This window comes from Phyllostomus discolor, chromosome X, assembly GCF_004126475.2.
Source record: "Phyllostomus discolor isolate MPI-MPIP mPhyDis1 chromosome X, mPhyDis1.pri.v3, whole genome shotgun sequence".
NCBI classification, from domain to species: domain Eukaryota; kingdom Metazoa; phylum Chordata; class Mammalia; order Chiroptera; family Phyllostomidae; genus Phyllostomus; species Phyllostomus discolor.
The window spans coordinates 10,636,135-10,646,183 of record NC_050198.1 but is presented as its reverse complement, the minus strand read 5'-3'; positions in this window follow the sequence as shown (position 1 = coordinate 10,646,183).

Here is a 10,049-nt window from a genome sequence, read left to right as displayed (position 1 = left end):
GTAATTTTCAAGTTATTTGCAATAAGCCTCTATTACTTTTATAATACAAATAAAAGATATTATGATAATTTTATTAAACTGCACTTTGAAAGGTGAAGAACAAATGGGTGCAATGATTTCATGTTTTCCAAGTATATGTTAACTATTACTTAAGCTTTTATAAGATAGATTGCACAATGTTCCTTTAGGAAGCCTATCAAATTCTGTGGAACAGACACAGTAAAAAATGCTGAATACTACTGAGCCTTTAAGAGAAGATGGAATACTGTCATTTACGACAACATGGATGGATCTTGAGAATATCATGCTAAGTGAAATAAGTCATACAGGCAAAGTTAAGACCATGTGATTTTGCTCATATGTGGGATAGAAACTGAAAGGAACAAATGAACAAACGAGAACAACAGACAAACAGAAACTCATGGACATAGACAACAGTGTGGTGGTTACCAAAGGGAAGCAGTGAGGGAAGGCAGTAAGGGTAAGGGGGGCCAAATATATGGTGACAGAAGATTTGAATTTGGGTGGTGGGCACACAATGCAATGTACAGGTGATATAGGATAGAATTGTACACTTGGAACCTATATAATTTTATTAATCAATGTCACCCCAATAAATTTAATTAAAAATGCTGAAGGACCAGAGTAGATGAGAATCTTTGGTAATCTAGTGTTGGGCTCATAAGGTCAATAAGCCTGACATCTTTGAATCCCAAGGACTTCATTTTGCCTTTATGGCAAACTTTTTAGGAAACAAAATGTGCAGACTTAAGGTTTCATGCCCTTCTCTGGCTGCTTACTTGCCATTTAGAGTCTCAGACATTTGGAATTATATATCCGTATCTTAGCCTATCTTCCTCTGGAAGCAGACTCTGAGGCAAGGATTCCAGTGCAAATATTATAGGCACACCTTGGAGGTAATGTGGGTTTGGTTCCTGGGCCCCTCAACAAAGTGAGTATCACAGTAATAATAATTGTAATTATTTTACTGGTGGAGGGTCTTGCCTTCAAGTTGTAAAAAAAAAGAAAGGCAACCTCTCTGAAGCACAATAATGCAAAATGCAATGAAAGGAGGTATGGCTGTAATTTGGAAGGTAATCCCAGGAAGCACTAGCAGGAGAGGGGAGAAGTGAGTTTGGGAAGTAAAGGGTGTGTTACCAAGCAAGTTAACACCATGGGTAACTGGAGCGTAATTGCACTGAAAACACTGGGAGCCAGTATAGAATACACATTTCAGAGCTATCTCATCCAGGCATGGATTGATAGCTGCTCCTGGGGACACCAACTCTCTAGCATTTTCAGCCTGTTGCAGGTAGCAAAGTGGGCTCCAGCAGCTAAAGAAAGCTCTCAAGTGGAGAGGTACAGGTGTTGGCCATCAGTAGTGGACCAGGAGTTCACAACAATGGTAGTAAGGCTTGAGGTGATACAGACAGGCTCTGACATATCTGCCACACTTTTGCTTTCATAGGGCATTGTAATGTCATGCTACTTGTGTGCATGGAACAAAATTAATTGAGTGGTTCTTTGCTTGGAAAGGAAGCCTGTGGTACAAAATGCAAAAGCAGATTTGGTAACATGCCAGTGACAGGTACACCATGGAGCAGGTCTCCACTGTGGCTAATGGAGGCTGAATTTTATTGGGGCCTTTGAGAGATAATATAGAACATGTTTCAGAATTATTCCACCCAAGGCGCAGGGAAGCTGAGGGTTTTGGCTTCTAATTCAATCATTACTGGCTGAGAATTGTGGCTGAGGTATCTCCTGGGCACTTCCCATCCACTCCTCACATGGGCAGAGAGGAAGCCCTCAGATGGGGAGCTGTAGGTACAGGCGATGGGAGGAAAGGTGAGAGCAGGAGGCCCTGGTGTCAGGGCACGGGCTGCTGTCCACTATACCGTCCTTATTGCAGGGAGAAGGTGACCCCTTTGTCTGTTTTGTAGTGGGCAGAAGGGCCTAAGGCATGAGCTTTTGAGGTGCCCATGGCTGAGCTCCCCCAGGGAGAGTAGCAGAGAAGATTGATACAGAGCCCATGTGGGGTACCCCTTAGAAACTTCCTGACTTTGGGGAGGCATTAAAGAGGGATTGGGGAGCCAGGATGTTTATTATAGCCCCCTTTTTTTGTCTAATGGTGGTTGTGGCTTGGGAGGTAGAAGTTTCAATAGCAATTTAGTGCTGGAAGGGGCATTTGGCATGCACCCCCCCACCCCATACAGGGTCCTGCTTCCCCTTCTCTATCCACTGTGTGGGCTGAGTTGTTTAGGTCCATCTATTCTGTTATCAGATGCTGGATGGGGCATGGACAGGGAGTCAGGATGGTATAAGAGCTATTAAGATCCCTTACATAGTAGAGCATCTGCAAGACAATCAGACCCTTTACATTGCCAAGATTTACTCCCTCTTAAATTTCTACTGTGTGTGGTTATGCTAAAAATGTCCCTCTTTCCCAGACTCTTTGACATATTCTAGTCAGTATCTTTTTCATATGCTTGTTAATTGCTGCTACATGTTGGTTCATAATCCTGCTTGGTTCATCTATGCAGGGAAATTTACTCATCACCACCACCAGCTTCCATAGTGTGCTTGAATCCTAGGAACCAGGAAAAGCTGAACATTATTGTGGAATACAGAGGCCAAGTGCAGGGCTATCAGTGCAGGGTAAATTATTTACTTAAGCTCAAAAACAGTCCTGACTGAATTTCCTGCATCATGTTTCAATTTATATTGTGTATATTTTATTAGGAAAACACAATAATTTCCTTAATGAAATTTTAAATTTTTCTTAGATTTCAATATATGATTTTATTTTGCCTATGGAAGCAAATCCTTCCCCATACCTCCCCAGAATAACAGAGTTATCATTTTATAATGATACTTTTTCCAAAAATAATATTTAATAAACTTTGCTGGGAACCCTTTTGCCTCATTAATTAACCAGCTATTTGATTGAATGATTCATTCTATCAACATATATACATTGAACTCCTACTGTGTGTCTGTCATTGTGCTCAATCCTGAAATGAGCACAATAGACACAGGGCATCTCCTCCTGGGAAGTAGGATGGGAGGGCGGCTGCATCACCTGCGTAGAAAATGCAGCACATTTGCCTCCTGGAGAAACTGAAATGATAGCAAAGGCAGCTGGTTGAGCTCTAAGCTCAGCTCTGTTTTGTCAGTCCCTGTTTCACTGCCGCTCCTTTCTCTTATTTCCTGTTATCCCTCCGTCTGTCTCAAAGGGATTTTCTGGGCTGCCTCTTCTTTCCAATGGCTAGGTTCCCCTGGCGCTGGCTCTTGTCACACAGCCAGTTCTTGAAGGTTGTGTGTGGAGAGAATGTCACCTTGTTTTTTCCCTCTAAACTCTCCTTATATATTTAGAAATTGAAGGTGATTTACGGCAATGATTCATGCCCTGCAGCCCTGGGATGGAATGGCTGGATCCCAGGAGCATCAGGAGCAGGCAGTGGGCTGAAACCCCTCAAATTCAGTCATCTAGTTGCCTTAAACATTTGGGAATTATGCATTCAAGCAATGCTCTGTTCTTCTCGCATTTTACTTGGTGTGTGAGCAGGTGGGCGAAAGCCTGGTAGGTGTCATGGGCTAGAAAATGCTGTGAAGAATTCCTAACAGCTCCTGCCTGAACCTTCCACACTGAAGCTGATTTGCATCAGAGCCTGTAGTTAGCTCTGTGGCTGTGAGCTGTATTGAGTATGTGCTTATTTAATCGCCCTTTTTTACACATACTTTTGCATTTTTTAATTTGGTCTGTGCCCTGCAGAACAGACTTGACTATTTTTGAACTGATTGGCATTAAACCTACTGTGGTTTCCCTTTAAATTTGTTGATTCAGTAAATTAATTTAGAAAAACTGTAGAGATAAACATAAAGGAGGATTTTTAGCAAGAGGCTAGGACTTGCTTCACTATTGTTCCAGACTACTGTTAGTGCAAACGAGTTTCTTGTAGTCACATTCCTGAGTTGGTCTTTCATATCAGGATATTGTTAAGTATGAATGCTGAAAAAGGGATCATTTTTCTATGTTTACCAAAGGAGAAATAGACTTTAAGACTATGTTAAGAATAAAATGGCTTGGAACTGAGGTAGAGAAAAGGAAAACATTCATTACATTGGGGAGAACACAAACTCATAGTAATATAATTATTTTACTCGTCATTCATATTATTATTCCAGATTGATTAACCATGACAAGAGATTTTAACACAGAATCCTTCAGAGTGCCCTACTTATAGGAGGAAAAAAGAGTGATACATCTGTCAATTAAAGTGTTGCTCTAAATATTAGTTTTTTTCATAAGGATTTCTTTTTCAAGGAGGAGATGTGCTTCAGACCAAGAACACAAATAAAATATATATATGAAATGGTGCATTGTGCTATCACACTCCTGGATGGTTGGTATATCTGCTTCAAATTAAGGGTTTGATGTCATGGAAACAGCTTGTTCATTTGGAAAGCTGCTGACACTCTGTGGGAAGGCAAAGGACCAGTGTGTGTGTGTGTGTGTGTGTGTGTGTGTGTGTGTGTATGTAACATTCCCTATCAACCCTCAGGAAAACAAATACCCATTCCTGCCAGAAAGTATGGAATTATATGGGAGGCTTTGACTACTCTTTTACGTTTGGCATCAGAGTTTTAGAACAGAGCATATGAATCATCTGAAGAATAATGTTTGAATGAAGATTCAGATTCAGTGGGTCTCGGTGGGGACTACGATTCTGCAGTTCTAAGGAGCTGTCACTTATGCTGATGGTCTGGGGCTCACCCTTGGAAAACCACTGCTCTAAGGTTGTTCTCAATTTGGCTGAACATTAGAAACACCTTTGTCTTTGGCTAGTGTGAATTGCTTAATTACCTACTGTTTGGTCAAAAATTTCAAAAAATCATAGCTTTAAAATGCTGCTTTTGCTGGTATCTGTGTCAATTTTAAATTCTATCTATTGCTCAGATGTCTTGACAAATACAAGAAGATAAAAATTATATATGTATTTAATACATTATTTTGAATTGGGCATTGTTTGTAAACTATCAAGTTATACTGGAGTTAGTAGACCTGGAAGGAAAACGGTTTGCAGTCTCCTACCCTTAAATAGAACCAAGAGGCCTCATAGGAGATCAATCTGGTAAGAGCTGTGACTCTTTGGCAAATAGAGAATGCCCACTCTAGTGCATTGAATAGTGTCCTTCAATAATTCATATCCACCCAGAACTTCAGAAGGTGACCTTATTTGAAAATAGGATTTTTGCAGATGTAACTAGTTAAGATGAGGTCATTGGATTAGGGTACACCCTAAATCCAAAGACTGGTGTCCTTATAAGATGGGGAGTTCAACACACACACACACACACATGAACGCCAAGTGATGACAGAGGCAGAGGCTAGAGTGATGCAGCTACAATCCAGAGAACTCCAAGGATTGCTGAGAGGCATCAAAAGCTATGAAAAAGCAAGGAAGAATTCTTGTCTAGAGCCTTTATAGGGAGCATGACCCTGCTGACACCTTGATTTCAGGCTCCTGGTCTTCGGGACTATGAGAGAATGCATTTCTGTTGTTTTTAAGACGCCAAGTTTGTAGTGATTTGTTATAGCAGCTCTAAGAAACTAACATGCTTACTATAATATAGTGAGCTGTACTAAAGCTTGGTCTCATCACGTTAGATAAAATATGTTCCCCTTTACTTGAGGTGGACCAGCACTTTATTTCCTAAGGGATGTGTGTGATTTTCATTCTGTTGACCTATAAATTTAAATCCCTCAATAAACTTAGAGATCATCTATTGTCCTGTGATTTTTGAATAGCCGGTGGTTAAGTACATGGTTCCAATCACAGGTATGAAATCATAATGATAAAGTAGTACATCTTTGGTTTATATTTGAGAATCTCTATAGTAGTTGTGGTGCTGGTTTCTGTGTGATTCACTATAACTCCTTAGCTGCTTATGGAATCAGGGTTGTGGGTTTGATTCCTCAGTGAAACAGTTGTCTTTGTTCTAGTTCCTGGCCATAGACTGCTCACTTAACCCTGACTAGTGTCCTTGAAAATATTGATCAGAACTGGAGTTGAGGGAAGATGTCTGGAGCAAGTTTAACACTCTAACACACAAAACATTTCTAGAGCACTGCCTACTAAAAGTGGGTTGGTAGGTGTCAACTTCTCATGCAAAGGACAATCTAATGATGATAATGATGTGAATTAATTTAATGTAATAGCTATATGTGGGTCAACAGTTTCACTCTCCATCAACATTGGGTTCATAGTTTGGAAAACTGAATTGTGACCCAGGTTTGATCTCAATCTGTACTAGATTTGTAGGCACAATCGAGATGGCTTTGAAATTTATTGAGTTAATTATTAACACAGCTGCTTTGATTTTGAGGATGAAATTAATTCTGTGGATTAAATTTTTTAAAATTAATTAATTAATTGAGACATTGATTTGTTGTCCCACTTAGTTATACATTCACTGGTTGCCTCTTGTATGTGCCCTAACTGGGGATCAAAATTGCAACCTTAGCATATCGAACAATGCTCTAATCAACTGAGCTACCCAGCCAGGGCAGCTATGGATTTTTATAATTGCCTCTAATATAGCTTTGGGAGATCCAGGGGGACATTGAAAATATGGCCCATTAATTTTTCCAAAGTCTTAGACTCATATCCCAAATCTGACAAATTTGGTTGGAGTTTTACAATGATTTCTAGCAAGGTGTAAACAACTTAACTTATAGGGTGTTTGTGTCATTGCAAATCTTCTCTTATGATTTATATTCGAATAAAGGTTATGAAAAAAGATCTTGGGAGTTATATTATTTCCTTTATGGCAAGATGCTGTGCTCTCAAGAAAATAGTTTGGTAAAAAAAGCTTTGCTGCATGCAGTGGTATGATAGGCGCACTCTATAGTACATATTAATTGTTAAAATGTCTTCACAGAGGCAGGGAGCAAGGATTGACACTAACATTTTCTGAGTACCCATCACAGGCTAGGTGTGGTGGTGGTTAATTCACATATCCCAGGAGACTTCTGATACAGTGATTATGATATCATCCATATCCTGCTCCTCCTTTAAGGATTAGTACAAACTCTATTTCCTCTGAAAGTGGGCTGTCTCTCTTCTCTGTCTGAGCTGCCCACTTGCATCTGTCATATAGCCCCTGTGGCAGACACTGTCAGGCCCTCTATCATATAGCCCCTTTAACACACACTGCTGACTCCTGTAAACACAAAAATTGGCTTCTCACTAGGAACACTTGCTTTCCTGCCTATGGGGTTTTCCTGGTGGGATTATGTTCAGTCCATGTGCAGGACAAGTGAATGTTCCAGAAGCAGCCCTCCATAAATGATAGATAAGTTGATGGATAAATTCCGAAGCTTCCTTACCCTTTGGTAGGATAACTCTGAGATCATGCTCTACAGTATGTCCCAGCAGAATTGAGCCTCAGTTTTCCACAGCAGTGACCTGCTAGGGAGCAGCAATGCACCCTTTATTGGCTTCGTTCTCTTCCCTGGCTTACTTCCTGTCACCCCTACCAGAGCTTCTGGGATCACCTCCAAAGTAAACTAATTGTACCTGAATCTGCTTCTGAATAATACAACACAAACAGACTCTTTAGGTTACTTCTTTTAATATGATTGTTTCCACAACTTTGTTGCAAATTCTTTGTGAAATGAGGTGGGGAACTGTTCCTTCTCGATTTAACAATATTTATGGAGTACTTAGTGTGTGTGAGACACTGTGCTAGATTATACAGAGACTTAAAAATTGAGTGACATAGTCTTGACCTCTAGGAATTATGATATGGTAATAGATTTCAAAATAGCAATCCCAACATTTCTTTACAGTTTCTTTTCTTTTTGGGGGTGGGAGGGTTTAATTGGTCTACTAACTGAAACAAAGTAAATGATGTTATGGTACACACTGACATTCAGAGATTACACATTGTTGACTATTCAGTGTTAGCATTATTAGGTAATTCTCTGAATAAAATTTTTTTCATACTTCTACACTGCTAAAACATCAGATGTTATTTTATTTCATGTTCTTTTCCAATCTTTATACTCACAATACATTAACAGATGGCAGTCAGAACATAGATAGTTTTGAATTATCATTCTGCTATGTACATTTCCATTTTTTAGACAATCTTCATAATTATTGTGAATAACTAGAGTACTGTACTGAACCAATGTATCATAAATGACAAAATAGTTTTCATATTATATAAGATTTAGATTATTTACAAATTTTTACTACTATACATAATACTTCAATGAAGATTTGCTGATGGCTTTTCTTCCCCTATTGAAATATTTTCTTTTTATAGATTCTCAGAAGCAAGATTACTAACCCCAAAGAGGCTGAATATTTTTGTAGCTCTTCTTGTCTCTGACATTTCTGTTCTGTGCAGTATCTAGAGCAGAGAAAGCTGTTTAAATTTACGTGTTGGGGAGAGTGGGAAGATGAAAGACTATACTGCGTGTCCCTTACAATTTTTTTCTATTAACCCAATGGTATGGGTTAATGTAAGAGGTCAGTTAATGATCACACTGGCAATCTGGAAGAATCTGTCCCTAAGGAGCAGATACAGTGCATCTGAGCAGGATCATGCTCTGGGCCTGGGAGTAAGGGTCCCTGTGTACTTCCTGGTGAGATATGTGGAATGCTCCAAGTGGCATGAGGCAGACAGACAGAAATACTGTCTGGAAGGTTTTGATGAGGACTGCCCTTGGCTTCCTGGGCCTGGAAGACTTGCTCAGGTCAGCTTGAGCAAGGGTGGAGAGAAGGAGAGAGCAAGAAGGGGAGAGAAATAACTTGCATGCCCCCAAATCGGGGACCTTGCCTCCAATCCTGGCATGTGCCCTGACTGAGAACTGAACCAGCAACCTTTTGGTTGGCAGGCCAGTGCTCAATCCATTGAGTCACACCAGCCAGGGAAGAGTTCAAATTTTTAGTTAGAAGTTGAATAAGCTTCATGAATCTAATGTACAGCATGGTAACTGTAGTTAATAATATTGTATTATATACTTTAAAATTGATATAAGAGTTATCTTAGATGTTCTAACCATAATAGATAACAAAATGGTAATTGCGTGAGGTGAAAAATATGTTAACTAACATTATTGTGCTAAACATTTCACAATATATATATATATATATATATATATATATGTCAGTCATCACATTGTATACCTTAAATTTATACAATGTTGTATGTCAATTTTGTTTTCAAAAAGCTGGGGGAAAATTTTTAAAGAGAGTACTTTTAGGCTTCTGGTCAAGATGGCAGTGTAGGCAGACATGGCTCACCTCCTTGCATACCCACGTCAAAATTACGACTAAAATATAGAACAACCATCACTCAGAACTGTCAGAAATTGAGTTGAATGGAAGTCTGACAACTACAGAATTAAGAAAATCACATCCATCAAGGCTGGTAGGAGGGGTGCAGACGCTGAATGGGCTGGTCTCTCGCCTGCGTGTGGTGGATGAAAATTCAGGAGGGATATCTCAGTAGCAAGCAGGCCCAGCCACACACCAGGTCTCCCAACCCAGGGTTCCAGTGCCAGGAAGATAAGTCCCCAAAACTACTGTCTGCAAAATACAGCGGGGATTGAGTTGGAAGAAACTTCTGGGGCCCAAAGCAGTTCCTCTTAAAGAACCCGCACATGGACTCACCTACTCAGACTTACTCCCTCTGAGCTCCAGCACCAGGGTGGTAGCTTGAAGGGCACCAGTGGAGTGCAGGGGGAGGCTGAAGTGCCTGGCATGGGGGAGAACAGAAGCCATTGCCCCTTTTCTGAGCCCTCCCCCGCAACCCTGCAGAACCATGGAGCCGGTAGGCTGGTGCCATATTTGAGATTCCATCAACCTGGCTAACACTGTTTGACCTGCCTTGGAGATCCCCAGAGACTCTGCCCCACCCAACTTACAGGCCCACCCAAGTTGCTTTTTGATATGAATGGCTGGTCTTGGCTCATGTTTCACAACTTCATAAATCCTCTCAAACAAGCACCAGTTGGCCTCAGTGAGCTCCAGGCT